The following is a 21,405-nucleotide window of genomic DNA, read 5'->3' on the forward strand; positions in this document are numbered from 1 at the left end:
TATATATGTGTGCAAAATGTATATGAAATACTGCAAAATGTTAACAATATGTTTGACTCAAATGAAATAAAATAAAAATCTGGACTTGGTTATCCCTGAGGAACCTTCTTTTTCTTGGGAAGTAGAGTTTTCAGCAATCTTGTAAATAGAGAAGTAGTATCACATGGTTTGCATTATAATTTCTCCTACCAGCTTTCTCTTTCAAAATGAAGTACTTACTCTAAGATTTTATGTGGTTGACTTAATGTGGTGGAGAAATAAGAATAAAATAGTGAAACCTTTGCACTCATGATTAGACCAAATTGAGTCTGATCAAATAGAGCTTTAGGAATTCCAGTTATGCTTCAAATTTCCCAGAGAAATGATGGGGAAAAAAGTGAACTCAGTCTAGTCATCAAGATTTTCAAATAGATTGAGGACAAAAGAATGATCTTGTGGTTCAGACACTTGATTTAGGTCCTGTCTCAGTTTATTCCTTGGCTTGAATGATCTTATGGTTTAGCTGAATTTAATCTCTCCGTGCCTCAGTTTCCCATTAGTAAAACAGGCAGTGGTTAAAATCTTTCCTCTCTCAGTCTTTATTTAGGTTATAAACTTTTCTGAGCAGGAACCCATACAGAAAGCATAAGCACACAGTAAGCTCATAACACTTACTTGATTTCTGAAAATCAGTAACGGTCTGGCAGGAACATGGAGGCTACTCAGAACAGGTGCGCTTCTCTCTAATTGTAGTGATCCCACATTCAAACTCCTGTACACAGAGTCTAAAGGTTAAATTCACAAAACTGTGGGGGCCAAAATCCAAAACTCCAATGCAGTTGATCTTCTTCAGGGGCTACTTTAACCTAGATGCACTAAAAGCCTGGGAGCTGATGACCAAGCAGCAGTCTGGTGAAGAAAAAGGAAATGCGGACTAATGAGAGATGGAAGTAAGCCTTTGGTATTTAAGCTCCTCTCTAATAAATCTAAATTTATAAAGCACTGGGCCATGCTTACTGTTTTATTCTGGCTGAGGCCTGCAGCTCCTCCTTGAATATGTTGGGCGTTTTAAACCTGTTGCACAGATGTACTTGCTGTCTCAGATTCTGCTGCAAAAAGTCAGTGCCAAAGTTGGATATGATAGTATGTAGATTTGCCACAACTTTTCTATGACAGGGGGCAACTTTTTTGGTGATGGCAGACTGGTATACTCCTGAAAGCTGATAATGACTTTGTTCCTTGAAGAGCGATGAAGCAAAAGTGTGTCATCAGCCAAGCTACTGACTTATGCTGGAGATAACTGAATCAGATCTAAAATGGTACAATAACATGCTTGCATTAGAAGTTAAACACTGTCTGATGAAGATATGGTGGGAAATCATCCTATTCATTGCAAAAGTGCCATCCTTTAAGAATTAATGGAGTCAGCGCTGGAGAAGACTAATTAACAAGACTTGGCATCTGACAGAAAGAAGTTAGCAGGGGGTTAAGTGTGTATGAGAGGGAATAATAATTATGGACTCTAACCTGTTATATCCCGAGTACATTTGAAAGGATGAAAGTTTAATGTTCAGGTTCAGATGGTTACGATGAAGATACACACACAGCAAGAGGGACACTGGTTGATCCCCTTTTCTGTTGGAGAAGATCTGTGAAGTTCTCACTTTTCCTTCACAAATCAACCTAATCAGCATTTCTAGGACAAAGTTCTAAGGGGAAGTGAAATGCTAATGTACTTACCAAGTGTTGTAGACATGATTTTGTCTTTAAAGATATCTAATTTCTGTAACATGGGAGGAGATTATTTTACACCATATGGTAGCTGTCCTGTGATGTCACAGTGATTAATGACAGGATCAGTTGGACGCTTCAGTGGCATAACAAATGACCCTGGGTTTCCTGTAATGGCAGCAGTTACATGCTCAAACTAGGACCCTGCAATTACTGAGTTCTAGTCTCAGGTCTCCCTGGGTTTGAGTTAAAGTTCTGTAAAACAAATGCTAAGACTACTAAGACTAAAATCAATTTTATCAGGATGTGGGTCAGGAATTCTGCGACTTTTGGCAGGTCCCTTAGGCTGTTGATATCTATTTCTCCATCTGTAAAACTGATATTATAATTACCTGATTCACAGGCTTACTGTAAAATTAACTGGCTAAAAGTCTGTGAAAGCATTATAAAAGAAAAGTGTTGAGTGGTAATATTGTATTTTAGGAAAATCATCTGTGTATTCTTAATTCTATATCACAAACTGAAGAACCTCTGATGCTCTCTGCTCAGAGTTCTCTCTTAAACACACAGATTTTAATTGGCCTCATTGTTATGTGTCAGATCTGAACAGAAAGTCTTCATTAAATGCCTTGTGCTCTACTTTTACGGCAAAGATTTTTTTTGAAAACTATAGTTACCTGCCTGAAATAAGTCTGGGAGCTGACAAAGCCTTCCTGCTGTACTGAAACAAAGTAAAACAGACAAAGAATGATCCACTTAACCCAATATCACAGACGACTGGCTTTATTGAAAGCTTGATAACTGTCACTCTAGCTGTTATTTTAGCTGACGTTACTTCAGTTAAAACATACATGATTTATAATTAGCTGAAGAAAGAAACAATTGAAAAAAAGGTTTCTTTGCCTGAACCAATATTTGCCTCTATTCTTCTTCAATCTTCTCCTGATTAGCTTGGCCATTATCACAGTCTTAGGCTTACATGATGTTTGGGATCAGCCTTTGCATTTATCAAGCTTCTGAGGCCCTTTGAAACTAGGATTTTGTCAAGAGATCTTGCAGTGATGCTTGTTCTTGTTCTATCTCTCCTTCTTTCTAATGATGACAGTAAAATATTAATTTTTGATTTCATTATGTTTCAGTACATCTTTTCCACCTTGGTTGCTAGGCAGTTCAGCCAGTATATATAAGGAAGAAGACCCTACTGGGCTTTCGATTTCATCAAAAATGTGAGAATGTCATTTTGATCTGTTTTAGGTTCTTTCATTCAGCAAAAATGAAAGCTCATAGGTTGGGAAGACGTTGTTTAAAGGCTGACATGTTTGGATTCTCAGCCTAATATTTCGTGATTTTCTTGAATGAGTAACACCTCTGACTGGTTTATGAGTCTTGCAATTAATGAATGTTTAATTACTGCTGAGAGGAGCTCATCCAAAAGTCTCCTACGCTACCAATATTCTGATTTCAAAGGTGTCTTGGAGCCGAGAAAAACATTGCCTTTCAGAAATGTATAAGACATTTTTGTTCAGGTTATGTGATACCCAGAATACACACATGAACACTGTGTAAACTAACAAACAGAAATTTTCTGTCTTCCCTGTTCACTCACTGTTTTCATGACAAGTTTGGAAGTGAAATGAACCCACAAGTTTCAGATAACTTATAACTCATAGACGCAAAGAAGGTACATTCACTCAGGGTAGGTCCAAGTGATGACACCTTGGTTGATGGCTAGAGGATGCCACCTGCCCACTGTAGTATTATTTTATATTTTTCAGAAGTGTCTGTTGATTGCTGCTGTTATGGACAGGAAGGTGTATAAAAGTAAATCATAGATCTGATTTTTTAATGACAATTCTGATAGTGTTTTTATAGTGGGTGAAATTGCATGCATCTTATATTGATGAGTCTTCTTTTTTTTGAGCTTTTAATGTGACTATCAGGAAACATTCTCAGCTGAATTTGCTTTATTAGACTAACTTTGCAACTTTTTTATTAGTGCATTCTAAATTGCTACAATACCTTTTGCAAAGCACAGGCATTCCTTCCTACTATTAATTCATCCCGTGTAGCTGTTGAAAGACAAGGGTAGCTTGAATTTATGATTGGACACTGAAACCTGAAATAACAAGTGGAAAGGGAGAGAGAAGAGACTTTCAAAGCATGAAATTAAAACCTTTGGGCTATGACTTAACTTACTACTTATTTTTCTCATTTTGTTGCCATCAATACTTTAGTTCTACTCTTGACGTGATGTGTTATGCAGGGCATGCTTCTCAGCCTTCTCGCCCCTTGTTTTAATGTATTATATGGGTATTATTTCTTACTAGTTTGTATTATAACCTGTGCTTTGTTAGGAGGTGGATCCTCTGGTGCATGGTCTATTCCTATTCAGATTGTACTACTGGTTGTCTTTATGAGAGTTGTAAGTATTTCTCAGGTATTTACCTGTAGTTGCCATTTAACTCACACAAGAATCAGATCTGAGCAAATAGAAAATGTAAACTCCTGGGGGAGTCTGAGAGCCTGATGAACTTCTCTGCCTCCTCCGTCTGCACTAAACAGGCCCAAGGCATTGGTAAGCCCACTGGCTAGCAGTCACTGATACCATTGAACACTATCACCTTTCCTGGCTGTTTTGACCTGGGCTACTCAGCGCTCGGTCAGGCAGAGCCTGGCCCCAGTGTGCAGCACAGAACAGGGCAGAGCAGGATGGGGGCTGTTCCCAGGATGGACCAAGGGACACTGTTCAGCTTCTCTGAAGGGGAAAAGTAGAGAGTCATGTGAATGAAAGTCTCTTCATCTGCCCCGTGAGCCAGAGAAGAGGTCCAGGCCTTCCCCCCCACCCCCCAGTATTAGATGTAGCCTTCAACAGCAATGAAAGAAAACAGGAGGACAAGGTGTTAATCAGACAGAAGGAATTCACTCTGGCAGATAATTTCTATCCTGTTTCTATGAACTTTGATTAAGAAGGGAAATTTGAAGGAAATTATCTGTTTTTATGACCAGGCACTTGAAGATCTCAGGCTTAGAAAGGGTGAGCGTGAGATAAAAACACGATTTTAAAAGTATAAAGGGATGTTACTGCTTTAAGATTTGCTTTCTTGGCATTCCGTAGTTTATGCAGGTCCCACAGCTGCCAAGTCGGAAATGCTGTGGCTACATGACAAAGCTCAAATTTACTCTGAATTCATTCTGATGGTTGAGATCTATTCAAAATATTATATCTGCACCAATTTTAATGTTTTGATGGAACAGACATCATCTGTCCTCCTGCACTGGGCATAAGATCATAAAGCCAGTATAAAATCTGCATTTTTTTCTCCAGTTAATTCAACAAGCATGAACCGACTTCAATCCACATCAGAATTGCCATTTAAGCTATAAGGAATGAACCCTTTATTCACAATCCAGGAATCATGGCATGAATGGGCACTAGGTTTGCCAAATAAATAATGTCTTTCAAACAATAGTTAGCTCTCCCATTTCTGCAAAAGAAAATCCAGGGATTCATCTGTTCTCATGAAAAAGGTGAATGTTAAACAACAAGTTAAAGAGTATAACTAGAAAGTGATTAAGCATTTTGCCTGGCTCCACTTCTGAATGTTCACCTTCAAGCACAAATAGGCATTGACATTCAGGAGGGTTATGCGCCACGCATCATACCGTTCTAAGGGGTCTCAGCCTGGACCCTCCAGATCATTAGAAATTTGGATTCAAAAAGCACATGCAAGCTGCTGATAGGAAATAGGGCAGATTAGTATGACAGATATGGAGAGCTAACTTTGGCCTCTTCAGGGACCTACTTAGGGGAATCTCGTGGGGTAGGGCCCTAGAAGGAAGAAGGGTCCAGGAGAGCTGGTTAATATTCAAGCATCACCTCCTCCAGGCTGAAGATGGGTGCATCCCTCTGAGTAAGAAGTCCAGCAAAGAGGGCAGGAGACCTGCATGGATGAGCAAGGAACTCCTGGCAAAACTCCAGCAGAAGAAGGAAGTGTACAGAATGTGGCAAAGGGGACAGGCCACTTGGGAGGAATACAGGGACGTTGTCAGAGTGTGCAGGGATGCGACAAGGAAGGCTAAGGCTCCTTTGGAATTAAATCTGGCAAGGGATGTCAAGGACAACAAAAAAGGGTTCTGCAAATACATCAATAGCAAAAGGAAGACTAGGGAAAATGTCAGCCTGCTGCTGAATGGGGCGGGTGCCCTGGTGATGAAGGATCTAGAGAAGGCAGAGTTGCTGAATGCCTTCTTTGCTTCAGTCTTCACTGCTAAGGCCAGTCCTCAGGAATTCCAGACCCTGGGGACAAGAGAGGAAGTGTGGAGAAAGGAACACTCTTCCTTGGTCGAGGAGGATCGGGTTAGAGATCTTTTGTCCAAACTTGGCATGCATAAATCCATGGGCCCCGATGGGATGCACCCATGAGTGCTGAGGGAGCTGTCGGATGTTATTGCTAGGCCACTCTCCATCATCTTTGAAAGGTCCTGGAGATCAGGAGAGGTGCCTGAGGACTGGAAGAAAGCCAATGTCACCCCAGTCTTCCAAAAGGGCAAGAAGGAGGAGCCAGGAAACTACAGGCCTCTCAGCCTCACCTCCATCCCGGGAAAGGTGATGGAACAGCTCCTCCTGAAGGTCATCACTAAGCATCTGGAGGACAAGAAGGTGATCAGGAGTAGTCAGCATGGAAATTTTCCCATTTCACCAAAGAGAAATTATGCTCAACCAATCTGATAGCCTTCTATGACGGAATGACTGGCTGGGTAGATGAGGGGAGAGCAGTGGATGTTGTCTTTCTGGACTTCAGCAAGGCTTTTGACACTGTCTCCCATCACATCCTCATAGGTAAACTCAGGAAGTGTGGGTTGGATGAGTGGCCAGTTGAGGTGGCTTGAGAACTGGCTGGATGGCCGAGCTCAGAGGGTTGTGGTGAATGGCGCAGAGTGTAGTTGGAGGCCTGTAGCTAGTGGTGTCCCCCAGGGGTCAGTCCTGGGTGCAGTCTTGTTCAATGTATTCCTCAATGACCTGGAGGAAGGGACAGAGTGCACCCTCAGCAAGTTTGCTAATGATACTAAACTGGAGGGAGTGTCTAACACACCAGAAGGCTGTGCTGCCATTCAGAGGGACCTGGACAGGCTGGAGAGGTGGGCGGAGAGGAACCTCCTGAAGTTCAACACAGGCAAGTGCAAGGTCCTGCCCCTGGGGAGGAATAATCCCATGCACCAGTACAGGCTGGGGACTGACCTGCTGGAAAGTAGCTCTGCCGAGAAGGCCCTGGGAGTGCTGGTGGACAACAGGTTGAGCATGAGGCAGCAATGTGCCCTTGTGGCCAAGAAGGCCAATGGGATCCTGGGCTGCATGAGGAAGAGTGTTGCCAGCAGGTCGAGGGAGGTGATCCTGCCCCTCTCCTCAGCCCTGGTGAGGCCTCACCTGGAGTGCTGTGTCCAGTTCTGGGCTCCCCAGGACAAGAGCGCCATGGCACTACTGGAGAGAGTCCAGCGGAGGGCTACCAAGATGATTAGAGGGCTGGAGCATCTCTCCTATGAAGGAAGGCTGCGAGAGCTGGGCCTGTTCAGCCTGCAGAAGAGAAGCCTGAGAGGCGATCTCATCAATGTGTACAAGTATCTGAAGGGAGGGTGTCGAGAGGATGGGGCCAGATTCTTCTCCGTGGTGCCCAGCGACAGGACAAGAGGCAACGGGCAGAAACTGAAACCCAGGCAGTTCCATCTGAACTCGAGGAAAAACTTCTCTCCTGTGAGGGTGACAGAGCACTGGAACAGGTTGCCCAGGGAAGTTGTGGAGTCTCCTTCGCTGGATATTTTCAAAACCCGCCTGGATGTGATCCTGGGCAATATGCTCTAGAGGACCCTGCTTGAGCAGGGAGGTTGGACTAGATGATCTCCAGAGGTCCCTTCCAATCTCAACCATTCTGTGATTCTGTGATTCTGTGATATCTTGTTATAATAACCCCATTTTGTCTTATAAATTGTAGAAAGTATGTCTAAAAAAAACTGAAGAAATAAAGGAAGTTTTACTCTTTGGACACAGTCATGTCAAAGGACACAGTTTTGTTTTAAATAAGAAATCTTTATGGTTTGAGCTACTATTTTTATGTAGGAAGCCAAACTCTGATCTGTGCTCTAACACATTCAAATGAGATCCCTCCACATTCTGTAAACACTGTGTACCCTGGTCAATCAATGCATTATCAACATGTTAAAAAATAGGCACAAATGGAAGCTGAACAAATTCATCAGATTTCTGATAGTTACAAACCAGAAAGTATTGATGCACGAACCTGCAGGATAGCTTTCTTAAAAAAAAGCTTTGGATATTTTAGCAGGAAAAGCTTTCAATGGTGATGACCAGCACAGCCAGAAGGTGTAGAAGTGGTTGATGAATTCATAGTCCTCTTTTGGCCAGATAACTCAGCTAGGAGCTGGCAATCTAAAAAAGACCTCGTCCCCTACAAAAGTCTCCCAGCACAGATGGGAGAACAAGGTGCAGCAGATTGGCTAGCTGCAGAGAGTCTGAATGTACTACTAATGCAGTGCAAAGCCAAACTTGTCCCTTATTAGTCTCATATTCCCATTATTCATTGCAATCTGTAATCTTTTCCACAAAAACAATTGAATTCAGGATCAGCAGTAATCAGGCTCTTCTTCCCCATGTTGCATTTACTTGACAGAATCTTAAACTCTGAAGGGCTCCGCTGCATAAATAAAAACTCTGAGCATTCAAAAGTTTTTAGTCAGGCTCCCTAGAACCGTGAGAAGGGCTTAAAATCCAGAGATTATAATTCTAAATGGTGGTTTATAGTACTTAATGTTGGGTTAATTTTAGGGCTTCTGTTTTGTAAGACTGAAGAATGCACTTGACTGACATTTTCAAGTTTTTCCCTGCAGCCAAATAAACTAGAAAGGAAGAATGCTGATATTTTCGTATATTTATATTACAGGATTTGGAAGATATAGAAGAAAATTTTTTAGAAAATGGACTCTCCGATTCTTCAGTTTGCTGTACCATAGAAATTAAGGGCATTTTTCAACTCATTGCTCTTTGGGAAGGAATTATGTTGGAAGAACTTCTTAGAACTACAAAATTTAAAAATGAATTTATATTGCTAAATGCAGTTACACTGAAATATCTTTTTTGTAAGGAGTAACATGGAGACTAACACTTCTGTGAGGGTGACTGAGCATTGCAACAGGTTGCCCAGAGGGGTAGTGGAGTGTTCTTCCCTGGAGATATTCAAAACCCATCTGGATGTGATCCTGGGCAATATGCTCTAGGTGACCCTGCTTGAGCAGGGAGGTTGGACTAGATGGTCTCCAGAGGTGCCTTCCAACCTAAACGATTCTGTGATTCTGTGATTCTATAAGAAAAAGAAGACAACAGAGAGATAGATAGTAATGTCACTGCTGAAAGAATCTGAATAAAAACTATAAACCAGTTGCTAACCAGTGGACATTTGGAAATCATTTCTTTTTCAACAGACTGTTCACTATTAACTGTTTAGAGACTTCTTTCATCAGAATGGGCAAGATAAAGAACTACTCTTGCAACAGTGCAAGAATCACCTCCTCCCCTCCCCTCCCCCCTCCAGCAATTTAAAGCACCCCAAATAAAATGCTTTATGTCAGGCAGATACAAACTGAAACATTGGATCCAAATCGTTTGTGGAGTACGGGAAAAGTTAGATGTATTTGCTTACTTCCAGATGATTGTAACCTCTATTATCAGCCAGAATAGAGATCAAACCCAACCAGCGTCAAGCTTGAAGGAATTCATTATTGAGTTTCACTTTAAGGCTCAGGCACTTTAAGGCTCAGGACCATTTGGCTTAAATGTTTTTCAAACAGCTGAATCATTCTCATCAAAGAACACCCTTGGTTGACTTACAGGAAAAATATTCCTCAAGAACACTTTAGTGAGGCAAGTTCCCACAAAAATTTTCAAAACCTCAGCTGCAGTGAAATGGTCCATTCTTCATGCTTTTTTTTCCTACACCTCTATCTCTGTTACAAAATACACTTCATAGAAAGAAATTGTGTGCATTTATAGTTTCCTGTACAAAGAGAACCTGACTCATACCTGAAGTAATGGCTCCCTCCTCAGTGTAGAGCGTTCTAGTGGTTATTGGGGTAGCCTCAGACTACTGTAGACTGAGAAAAAGCCATCAAAGATTAAGCCAAATGAATTGACTAGTTAATCCAGCATTACGGTTAGCTTTCTAGCCTACTTATTTTCTGATCTCCTATTCTCATCACAGCTGATAGTTTCAAAGTCCATCAAGGTATACATGGAGAGCACTCAGAATACCCCAGCGTCCTTTGTAAAGATGCGTCCTTCTTGCCGAAATCTGAACAAATGTATCATAGAACACATCTGTGATTCGTAAATGGGGGCGCACATTAAATAATAAAAGGCAAAGCACATCAAATGGCCCTGATCTCTGTCCGATATGAGGAAGGAGTTCATTTTCATAAGCTCAGGTGTTCAGACGTAAAAGCTTGATTTATTTTAAGGGATCTAAAACCTGTTCGCCCATTTTTAACTGGGAGAATGGAGTCATTCTTAAAATACTGAACAAGGGGATGTGCATGTGTGTGTGCTCGGGTGTTGGGTATGTGAATTATGTGTGTGTGTCAGCTACTGCCCTCTGCTGCACAAAATCAGATCTTCCCAGCAGCTCAACAACCACGAACCTTCTTAGACCAAATGCAATATGCTCATGCTTTTGAAGTTGGAGAAATGACTTCCCTACCGCCGGTGAGATGTTTCAGACAGTCACAGTGCTTTTCTCTGAGCCTACCATGGCATGAAACTTGTAGCAGGCTGTGGTTTTCTTGCCATGGACCAAAGCGGTATTGCTGGGCCTATCTACCCAGGAAACTACAGTGATATATGCTGTAGCAACATCTCTAGACTAAAATCCAAAGCTTAAGCTTACCATAGGCCTCAGTTTCTACCCCAAAGTTTGAAGGAAAATCTCCAATAGCCACCACAAGGTAAGCTGTGCTAGCCCTTATGCTCAGCGAGACAATGGGCATTGTCTTATTTCTATCGCTTTCCCAAGCAGCAAGGAACAGCAAGATCTGAACACCACCTCTGATAGAGGGATGGGAGGCATTTCCTGCCTTACTGGAGATCGCTGCAAGGGAATTAGCTCTTCTCATTGAAGGATTGCCTGAATGGCTCTATTTCTGAGGAGGGTTCTGGAGAGATCAAATGAACTGGGAAATCTACAAATCGAGAAGGAGAACACAAATCTATTAAATCTATGTATTTGGCAGTATGTGGAGAGAATGTGCAGAGAACCATGGAGGGTTAGATTTCAAGAAAATATTTTTAAACCTACCTTTTCCTGGTTCAGATTAGCGATGTCTGCCTATTGCTAAGGTGACACTGAAGGTGGCTTAAGTACAAGCATGGTTTGGCTTAGTCTGAGAAGAGCTGTGTGCTCTACAGACTCCAGGTCAGCAGAAGACCTTGCAGCCTGGCTTGCTGCTGCTTATTCACACTTCTGCAAGAGGATACAGCCCCTGCAGCCTGCCAGTCATTTGCTCACCTGAGTATGCCCAAACCTAAGTCAGTTGCAAAAGTGTTCAGCTAACTGGAGCTATTTAAAATAAGATTTTTGCTGACCTGGTTCACTTTGATTCAAACAATCTAAGGAATAAATGAGCAGATCCGTCTGAGCAGCAAGTTGGAGCTGTCAAACGGGAAGTGACAAATATCAAGGTGCTGAGCTGAGGAGCGTCAGCTTCTTTGAGTCTCAACCGAAACTAAATAGGATGTGTCCATGGCCCAAAGATGGTTAGGCTAAAAAAGCGCCTAATCTTTTCTTTTCTTAAAGACTAAATTTGCATATATGTTAATGGAATTGTGCACATACAGAAAGAGAATGCACACAAGCCATGTGCCTGGACAAATAAGGCATTATGGATGATGAACTAGAGGAAATGAAATTGCTTGCAGCTACACCTTGTCAAACCTTCTGAAGTACAAGGCTTTTTATCTTTGGAAATTTTTATTTAAGAGTTTCGGAACAGAATTCTCACGTATTTGTCTTGCACATGTCTTTCTTCCCTCCACCTGCTCTCCCTTCAAATTATTTATAACCACAGCATTTGGAATTGTGGACTGATTTGACCTATCTTCGTACGGTCTGATGGTCTGAATAAGAAATTATCATGCAAATCCATGTATTCTTGTGTATTTTCCAGTATTTGGTTAAAACTGACCGGGATATTCAAACACAGGGGGACAAAAAAAAAAAGTGAAAGTATCATGGCTATGTGAGCGTACAGAATTACTGACTATTCAACTTAAAACTCTAGGCTAACCAGTATCTTACAAGCTGATCATTACTTTTTAAGGACTGAACCTTCTTGGTCAACGATATTTCTGCCATTTCAAAGGATCATGCCTAATTCACCAGTCATCCTTTCTATCATTAACATCTCCCCTTTATTATTCTTCCTAATCTGATCAGTGCTGTTATTATAGCTATGAAAGTAGCGAGTTATGGCTACAGCCTCTAAAGGCACATGAGAAAGCTTGTGGACAGGTTTGCTTGTTTGTTTGTCATTTTTTTCCTGTTGTTCCGTTGCTTGCCAAGGACAATCACGTTTTGCTCACTTAGTGACTAAGGGGAAGCTATTCTTGCATTAGCACTGTAAGTGGAAAGCAACTGCTTTCTCCCGGAGCGAATTTAAGGAGCAGATGAAATATGAAGGAAGGTTGTCAGCTCAGGTTAGCTATGTAGACACCCCTTCTCTCTCCTGTGTTGAAAATGAAAGCAGAGGAGCCTGGAAAAATAGCATTTCTGTGAATACACAGGCTTAGCTAAGTATGATCCACATTAAACTACCATTGTTTGCTGGCTAACAAAAGTCTCAAAATAGAGAAAGAAAAGTTGCTACGTTACAGTTTAAGCTGCTAAGTGCAGTTCAAGGGGAGATAGGTCCTTACGCACATTCACTTCAAACACAGGGATGCAAAAAATAGACTCTAAAAATAACAAACTGAGGTTATATAAACAATTTCAACACCCAGCTCATACACGCTATTTAAAGAATACGTTCTCAGTGGCAGCAGCTCAAATAAATCACCCTGATGAGGCTGTAGCAGTAGTTTAGCGCCTGAATCTCTCTGGCTTAAGAGGAGCTGGAGTGAGTGTATTTCTTCACATAATTGTGAACCTGTTGGTAAAGGAGTTTTTTTTTTAAGTTTTTAGAAGAAGTAAATTGTAAGGAAAACTACTACCTCGTTGTGGGATATTTGTATAATGCCGAGCATACTGGAGTTCTAAGCATTTAATGTGGAAATAATAAAACCTATATAAAAAAATAGGAGGGATGGTACTGGGGTTGCTGTGGCATTCCTTTCACAAGCTGTATGTGGCTCTGTGAAACAGCAAGTATAAAAACAGTCTCACTCATTTTTTAGGGCGGCTGTGCAATGTATTAAGTACATTGTCACTCTGTAATTATGGCATTATCTAAGGGTCAGAGATAAGGGAACTTTTTTGATGTTAGTGACTTGTAGAAACACAGTTAGTTTTCTTTTTTTTTACATTCAGCTGCATTTGGCATCTTACCTGTGGTTTTAAGAACTCTTTTCCTTTGTTTCACTGATTCTCTGATTTAACACAAACACTGGAGTCTCACTACTTCATGGGAAAAGAACTGTATCATGTCTGCTGGAAGGTCAAGTGCTGGTTAATGTTTTGTCATTCAGGCACAGAAACGGAATTTGATAAATATTTAGGGAACAATGATTTTATCATAGCAACATATGCTGTGGCCCTTTTGTATATTTTTGATCTTAGATTTCTACTTATTGACTATTTTTGTGCTCTGAGAATGTGTGTATACATAATATATCCTCCACTGAGATATGCTCATAAAAGTCACTTCTCACCCTATCACTTACTTTTTTAAAATCTACATTTACCCCAGTAAAAGTAAACCTGTTAGAATTTTGTCTTTTACTCATGTTTGCTATTTTGATATTTTGAACTAGACTGAACATCACTCACCATCACATTGCACATCGCAAAATTTTTCACCTCTATAGAAATCAAAATAAGTTAGTGTAAAATGTTACCATGCTAATTCTGTACCATTGCAAGACTGGATCAAAATAGTTTTAAATGACCACACACACTGCAGTGAAGCAGGAGAGAGAGCCAAATATTTCTAACCATTCAATATTTCCTAGTGAGACACCGGGACACTAGCTTCTATTGTCTGGGAGGGAATTATGTCACCAATGAAACGATGGTTTGCATCTAATTATTGTTTGCCTTGTAGAATTAGAAAGTTTATTAATCTGCCTGTTGATGTAACTTTGATATTGTTTTGCATAGTGCTAAAATGCAGCCACCTCTGGGGAGATGCATGGCAGCTGTGAATAGCTTAGGGCATTGCAATAGTGTGGGAACTAAGTGAAAAACTGTGATTTAGAGGCAACCTGGATTTTTTGACAGTTACTGCTGAATAAGTTCTTTGAAATGGTGACTTTACTGCCAGTTGCAGCAGCTGCTGGACTCTTATACTCCCATAAGGAGAAAATTAGAAATACCTAATTCCTATTTGATGTTTTGTTTTTGTTGCTGCTTCAGTAAAACAGCTGGCTAAATTTTTTGTCTGTTTATGGAGTTAAAGGCATAATAGCAGTAAAATATTTAGGAAAATAAATTATCCTGAGCTACTAAATGGACCCACACTTCGTGGATATTTATTCTGTTTGCTACCTGCCAGCACTCTTATGCAATTAGTCTGTTGTTTCTATTTTGCTGCAAGTGTCCATCTCTGCTGAATACATAAAGCTGGATTCTGCATATGTCTCACAATAAATCATTTCTTATTTCCTCATTTCACTATGGTTGACCTAAACATTCACAAATGACTCAATGTGCTAGTCAACCTGAGCAGCTGGAAATTGATATACTTTGATCAAACTCAATGCAACAACATTGATTTTCACCAAGAAATTGCTCAAAGTAAAAACATCAGAATCTGTCCCGTTGTAATAAAAACAGTATCAACAAGCACTCCTTGTGTCTCATTGAGCATGCCATGTATTTATCATGATAACAGTGAAATACAGATATTTTTCCACTTACTGAAAAAGAGATGTGCCCAACAGGCAAGTCACACCAAGGACGAGCTTTTGGATGCTATGCCATGTGGTGCAACCCACAGACGTGCAGTAGGTGCCTACGCTCACCTATGCAATACCTAGGACACCTTGCAGCAAGGAACAAGATTCAAAAAAGCTAATATGTCAAGTGGAGAACCACCTGAATGAATTTTTAAATGCCTATTGAGTTTTTAAATATCCTATGGAAAGGCAGAGCAACTTTAAAAAGAGAGTGAGAGTGTCCTGTTCCATTGGACTCTACACTCCTTGGTTTGGACTCCCTCCAGAGTGCACCATAACTTCCAAGTTGTGAGTTCGTATTGCCTCATTCAGAAAAGTGAATTTAATCGAAGGCTGAGTCTTCACCAGAACAGACTTGAGTGAAGTCCCATCCCCTGCACATACCATTACTCCTAGAGACAGATGCAGAGGTCTATGTTTAAAAACTCAGACAGTAAATAGGGTTCCAAAACAATATAAGACTTCAATTTGCATGCAGAATTAATTAATAACATGTAGCATATCAAAATGATAAAAAAGTAAATTCCTACCATATCTGTATAGAAAGGAAGTATAACGATCTGTATTTTATGGGTGAAGAAACGAAGACATGTTTTAGCTGATATGTCTCACTTAGTACAACTATTAAACACCATAAGCAGCACTAGACAGTAGAAAAATTTCCTAAATCTCATTGCTGTGAAAACTTAAAAATCCCTGCTGAAGCAGCTTCATGTTAATGTAGGTTGCACTGCATTAATAGTTTTTACTAATTTTGTCTGATGTAACATTTTTTACTGCAATTACTGATTTTCAATATAATAGTACCAAGGATAAATTATCTTGAATTAAAACAAAGTTACAAAATAGGTCTCTAATATCAAATATTTAAATCCATTCCAATATCTAGTAAGAAACTAAATTAAACTGAGACTAAGCAGATGCCTTTCAATGTGCATTGGTTCTACTAGCTGATCAGAACAGTTCAATCTAAGCTTCAAACAATTAGATTCTATGTCAGTTCATCCCCCTATTAGGAAAGAAATCGCAGCTGGCCAATTTAGAAGCCTGAATGTTGCTGCAAGTAATCATTGTCTAATGCAAATCAAATAATAGTTATTGCTTAAATGTGTTGTGTAAAATCTGTGTAGAGGATGTACTCTATAAGCAGCATTGTTTTCATACACTCTCAGTACATGAGATACGCAAGCACCAGAAACACAAATAACAAGACTGTAAAGCAAACTTTATAGTAGTAGACTTTTATCCTTTAAGATTCTGCTCAGTTTTACAGTCTATTTGCAGTGACAAATTCCTAGCAAAGTTCCATTAAAAAGAGAGAAAAAAGGCTTTTGGATGCATAAAAAATAACTTTACAATCCATGTCAATGTCAGAAGATCATCACAGGACTGCTGGCCCTGTTCTGGGGTAGACAGGCTTCTACAGCATCAAGCCTTTTAAGCTTAGCAAGGGGATTGAACCTAGTTTGCAGCTTCATAGTCTGCTTCAGCTACTGTTTGATCTGTAGTAGAAAATTATGCCTTTGGCCAAAATGCAGCGTCTTAAAATGAATGGGAAAGGGAAAATTGTTTGCCTAACACATTGACTTGAGCCCTTTTTCTCAGAATAGGAGAAAGTACATCTGGCTATTGTATTTCCAAGCAGGAATTAATTCAAAGGATGAGAGAAAAGAACCACAAAAGGCTATATGCATTTGTATTCTGTTTAACATAGGAGGTAGCTTGGCCAATTCTGTTTGTGTATTTTAAAACAAAGGCAATTAAATAAAAAAACTTTAACTTCCTATGTCTTAATTTTATTCTCTACAAAGCTGCTTTTACATTGAGCTTTCAGAAATATTCAGGGAGTTCTATAAAAGATTCCCATGACTAGTTTCCTGATTAAATCATGTATAATTCTTGATAGATAGCTGATACCTTCCAGAGATTACCTTTGGGGAGAGTAAGTTGTTATTGGAGCAATGAAAGGGAGATAACAGATTTACAAGAGGAAGAAACTAACTAGGCTGCCTACTCAGACTTTTCAAGTTCTCCGTAGTCTTTGGCATACAATATATATCCATTGGAAGAAATCCCACTTCCACTGTACTCAGGGGGAGTTGACCATTAATTCCATGGAGCTAACGTTTTACCTAAAGAATTTGGAATGAACGTAAGGCATCACTCTTCAGGACACAGCACGTCCCTTAACTAGTTAGGGTTAGGAAGGGAATTTTCCCTGCGGGCAGGTCATTCGTGTGTGTCTATAAGGTATGGTAGAAGTCCAAACCACGTGCTCCAGTAGAGAGCCACACAGAGAGAATGACTCCAGTCCCAGAAGGATTATAGCATCTTAACAACAGCACTTCAACTTGACAGTCTCACCAGGACTAATTAATCTCTTTCCAGTCCCTGCAAAAACTTGTTCAAAGCTGACTCTTGTGTTTCTGGCCATGCCATGTAATCATCAAGGACTGTTTGCTCAAGAATTTCTTATACTTTTCTGTGATGTATCCAGTAACAGTCCCTGCTAACGACAGGATATTGGACTACATGGACCACTCATTTAACTTTGTAAAGTCATTCTGATAAATATCTCATCAGTGTCATGTATGAGATGAAGGAAGCATTTCTTCTCAGTCTAATACAAATACTATGCAATTACAGTTGCAGTAAGTCACTGTCTGTGCTGGGATTCCGTATTTCATTCATCTATATTAGATTTGCAAGTTTTTATCTAAGCAGCTGTCACCTCTGGTCATTCTCCAGCATTTCACTTTGGCTAAGCACTGGAGTTGAAGGGGATTTTTTCTGTGTTGACTTGCTCGGTATCCAGGATCAATTTCAGATACATATTCCCAGCACATACATCTAACTACTCAAAGACCTTCTCTATTACTTCCCTCTCCTCCCTGGTGTTTGCAGCACCTCCTAATTTAGTAGTATCTGTGGATTTAACAAATGTGGTGCATGCTCCTTCTTCAAGATCATTAATAAAATTGTTGAATAACACTGGACTGAATTTCCATCCCAACAGCACTTCTCCCGGCATGATGCATTGCTGTTTAAATTGTACCGCAGTGACTACTCCCTTGCATTATACATCCTAGTGCTGAGCATGTGCCATAGAGTAAAATTATAGGTAACAGCAGACCACAATATTCTGAAGCCTTGGGCTTAGTTAAGTTGCATTTCAGAAGTTTCCTTGTATCTTTGAAGCCTGAAACACAGGTGTACAATATCTTTGTAGACAGGGAAGTCATATTAATGGGTCTGGCAGCGCAAGGAAAGTACAGATTGAGCTAACTGTTTGACTTTGGGAGAATGCCTAATGTTTTATTAGCACTGCTGCTTCTTTTCAAGAGAAGTCAGTGGTCATTTGGGAGGTCTGATGAGAAATGTTTCTTTAACAGAGTAATGTTGTCTCCAAGGAGGAAAATTAAAATCATTCTGTACCCCCAAAAGTGGGGTATTTTTAATGTGTATTTCATGTTATTCCATCTTGTAGCTCCAGTCATAAAGGCAGTATGAGGAGATTGGCAGGGTAATGACAGCCCTTTCCTTCCTAGTCACTTCACCAATCTGTAAAGCTAAGTAGTTGTTCAGAATAGTTGACTTTACCTGGATTTTCTCATAAGGTCAACCTCTTGTCAGATAGCTATTTGCTGAATGCAGCCTAACAGAGAAACTTAATGACCTCTATTTAGTTCAAGTAGAAATCCATCAAAGGGACAATTAGCTAATTTTAAACATAAATTGGCTCCCTGGTGAGAAGCAAGCTTATAAATAAACCATTTCATTTGTTCACTGAACTAAACTGTCATGCAAGGTGAATTGCTGACTGGAAAGCAGACAAGTGATTTGAAATGTTTACATGAATGACTTCAAATTGGCAAACTCTTCTTGCCTTAAGTGCCCTGACAGAAGGAGTTCGGGGAAGGAACCGCCGGAGCTGCTCCCTTAACCACTGTTGACACGAAGGCAGGTTTGCAACCAGACTCAGTCTTGCCATATCTACACTGTCCGCTCATTTAAAGCAGTCCAAGTTCCAGCCATTGGTGCTGTTAGCAGGCAGCTAATGGTACAGGCCGGCACAGCTCCTCACTTTCCCAGCTTGCTCACAAGTGGCTTGGACTTTAGCATAGCATGTGAAAGACAGAGCAGATTTGTGCTCCCAAGCAGACTGTAGAAATGCCAAGTATTTCTAAGAAAGCTGCACTGACTGCCTAATGGTTTTCTATCTATCATCTCTTCTGTGTTCCCCACTACCACAATATTTAAGCAGCTTTAGTTTTTAGTGCAATTATTTCTCCAGTATAAAATAGTTTCCTAAAGGAATGGAAGTGCTGTTGTTCCTGGTTTCTGACAGCTTTACTGTGCCTCAGTTTCCTTAGTAATGTATTCAGTAGCACTCAGGTTTGCAGAAGAGCAGAGCAAGGAAGAAAGGTCCATATCTCAGGAGGCTCCCTTATGACACGCACTGGAGACTTTCATCTTCTTTCCAAACCAATGGCCCTGAGAAGCAGCATGTGTATTCGGTATGTATTTGCCAGTACTCATCACCACAGTATTTCTGCAGTGCTAATTTTATTTAAGGGAAAAATGCATGAGAATAGCCTGAAGTTGTTTAAAAGATGATAGATAGCGCAACAGAGAAAAGGAGAGACATTGCAGGCCGGTTTCCAATCCCACGAGATATGGGGACCGTGAAAATGTCTGATGAGACTCCAGTGCATTCTCAAGCGGAGAACAGGATGGAGCCTTCCTAGCTCAGATGGGGGACTCAGGAGGGAAACGTTATAGCTGTCTTCACTCTGTTTGAATAGAGCTCTCCAGTTTGCAGTGCGAAATGTTATCAGACGAGAGATTAATTGCTTCTAAAGGCAGCCAAGTAACTGCTAAAGGCAATAAAAAGGGGAAGAAAGAAAAGATCTTTTAAGTAGAATTTAATGACCTTCTCCTCCACACTGTTTTACTTTGCCAGATTAATATATACTCACTTGTATAAATGCAAACGTGTGTGTATGTGTGTGTGTGTCTGTGCGTGCGCATGTGTGTTATTGTACGTGTAGTGAGACTGTACTGGCACACCCGATTTGCTGTCTTCTCTAAAGTTGATTATCTTTGCTCAGAGGGACATGCAGTGATTAAATCGACTAATCTCATCTAAACTAATCTGAAAACAAGAGGCACAATTGTTTCCGCAGCTGGGAAACAAGAAGCCTCTATCCTGAGGTAGATTATGTATGTTCAGTGGACTTTTGGGACCTTCATCATTCTCCTAAACAGGTGGTAGAAAAATTAAAATGATTATACTTTGCTTTGGTCTTTCACTCCTGCTGGGTGATAGGAAGGTCTGTTCATGCCAGAGGTTTCCCCTAACAACTAAATATGTCCTTGATGGGATTTTATGGGGCTGTACAGTGGCATATCAACACGTTCATACATAATTGAAGTAACCTTCTGATTCAAACTATCTCAGAGTACTGAAGTATTAGATCATTTTCAGCAGAAAATACTGAATCTTTCCAGCTTTCACATGGTAGGAGAAGGCATTAGGAAAACTCAACATGCAATTTTTGCTCCAAAGAGAGGAAGCCTGACATCTTACATTCACCACAGCTTTGTTATCTACTTTCTCATTAATTATCCACAATCTTCATTAAATATTTAGGTTTTTTAATCCAAAGAATACTTTATGGAGAGAAGGGAGGCTGAGAAACATCTGTGCTAACATTGCTGAGGTATTTCTTGTATGGACAGGTAAGCTTGTCCTGGATCTTTATATGAATTAATCTAAGTGATATAATCTAAGCTGATAAATGCTATAACTGAAATCAATAGTCACTCTTCAGAAGTTGCAAATGTGATAGAAGAAATCAGTAAACTCAATTAGTTATTCTTTATCTGAATCACACCAGCATAAACCAGACCTGGAGGTAGTGGAGCTAGCTCCATTTACAAACCATTTGCAGATAGAATCAGATACAAAACCTTGTCACTGATTTTTTCTTCCACTTAATCTCAAGGACAGAGAACCCTTTAGCTAGGGGAAGAACGAGTCTACTACAAAAAAGAAGCTAAGAATAGACCATAAAGTCTGTTTGGCGGAGGAGGACTCATGCTCCCAGAATTTTGTGGAGAACCACAGCTGTGGGTCAGCACACATTCCCATAAAATGGTTATCAGATGCAAGTATGCAGTTTCCCAGCAGTACTCTGTGGTTCAGAGTTAGCAGCTAGCAATTCTCACCGCACAGCTGAAGTCATTTCCCTGGGTTTGCCCCAGTTTTTTAAACAAAATGAAACACACCACAGATTCTGGAAAACTGAGAAGATAAGTCATGAAGCCAGTGCTCAACTTGGGAAAAATAAAGGAGGGAGGAATAATTTAAGGACAAACACACACACAGTGGGAATAGCCACATTCTGTCTTTTACTGTATCTATCTTCATTGTGACAAAAGGAAAAGCTGCTTTTGGTTATTTTTCTTCAAAGACAGACCACACACTACCTTCATCCTAGCTTGCAAATTTCATCTCTTATTCT

Source organism: Struthio camelus, chromosome 2 (genome assembly GCF_040807025.1).
Source record: "Struthio camelus isolate bStrCam1 chromosome 2, bStrCam1.hap1, whole genome shotgun sequence".
Taxonomy (NCBI): Eukaryota; Metazoa; Chordata; class Aves; order Struthioniformes; family Struthionidae; genus Struthio; species Struthio camelus.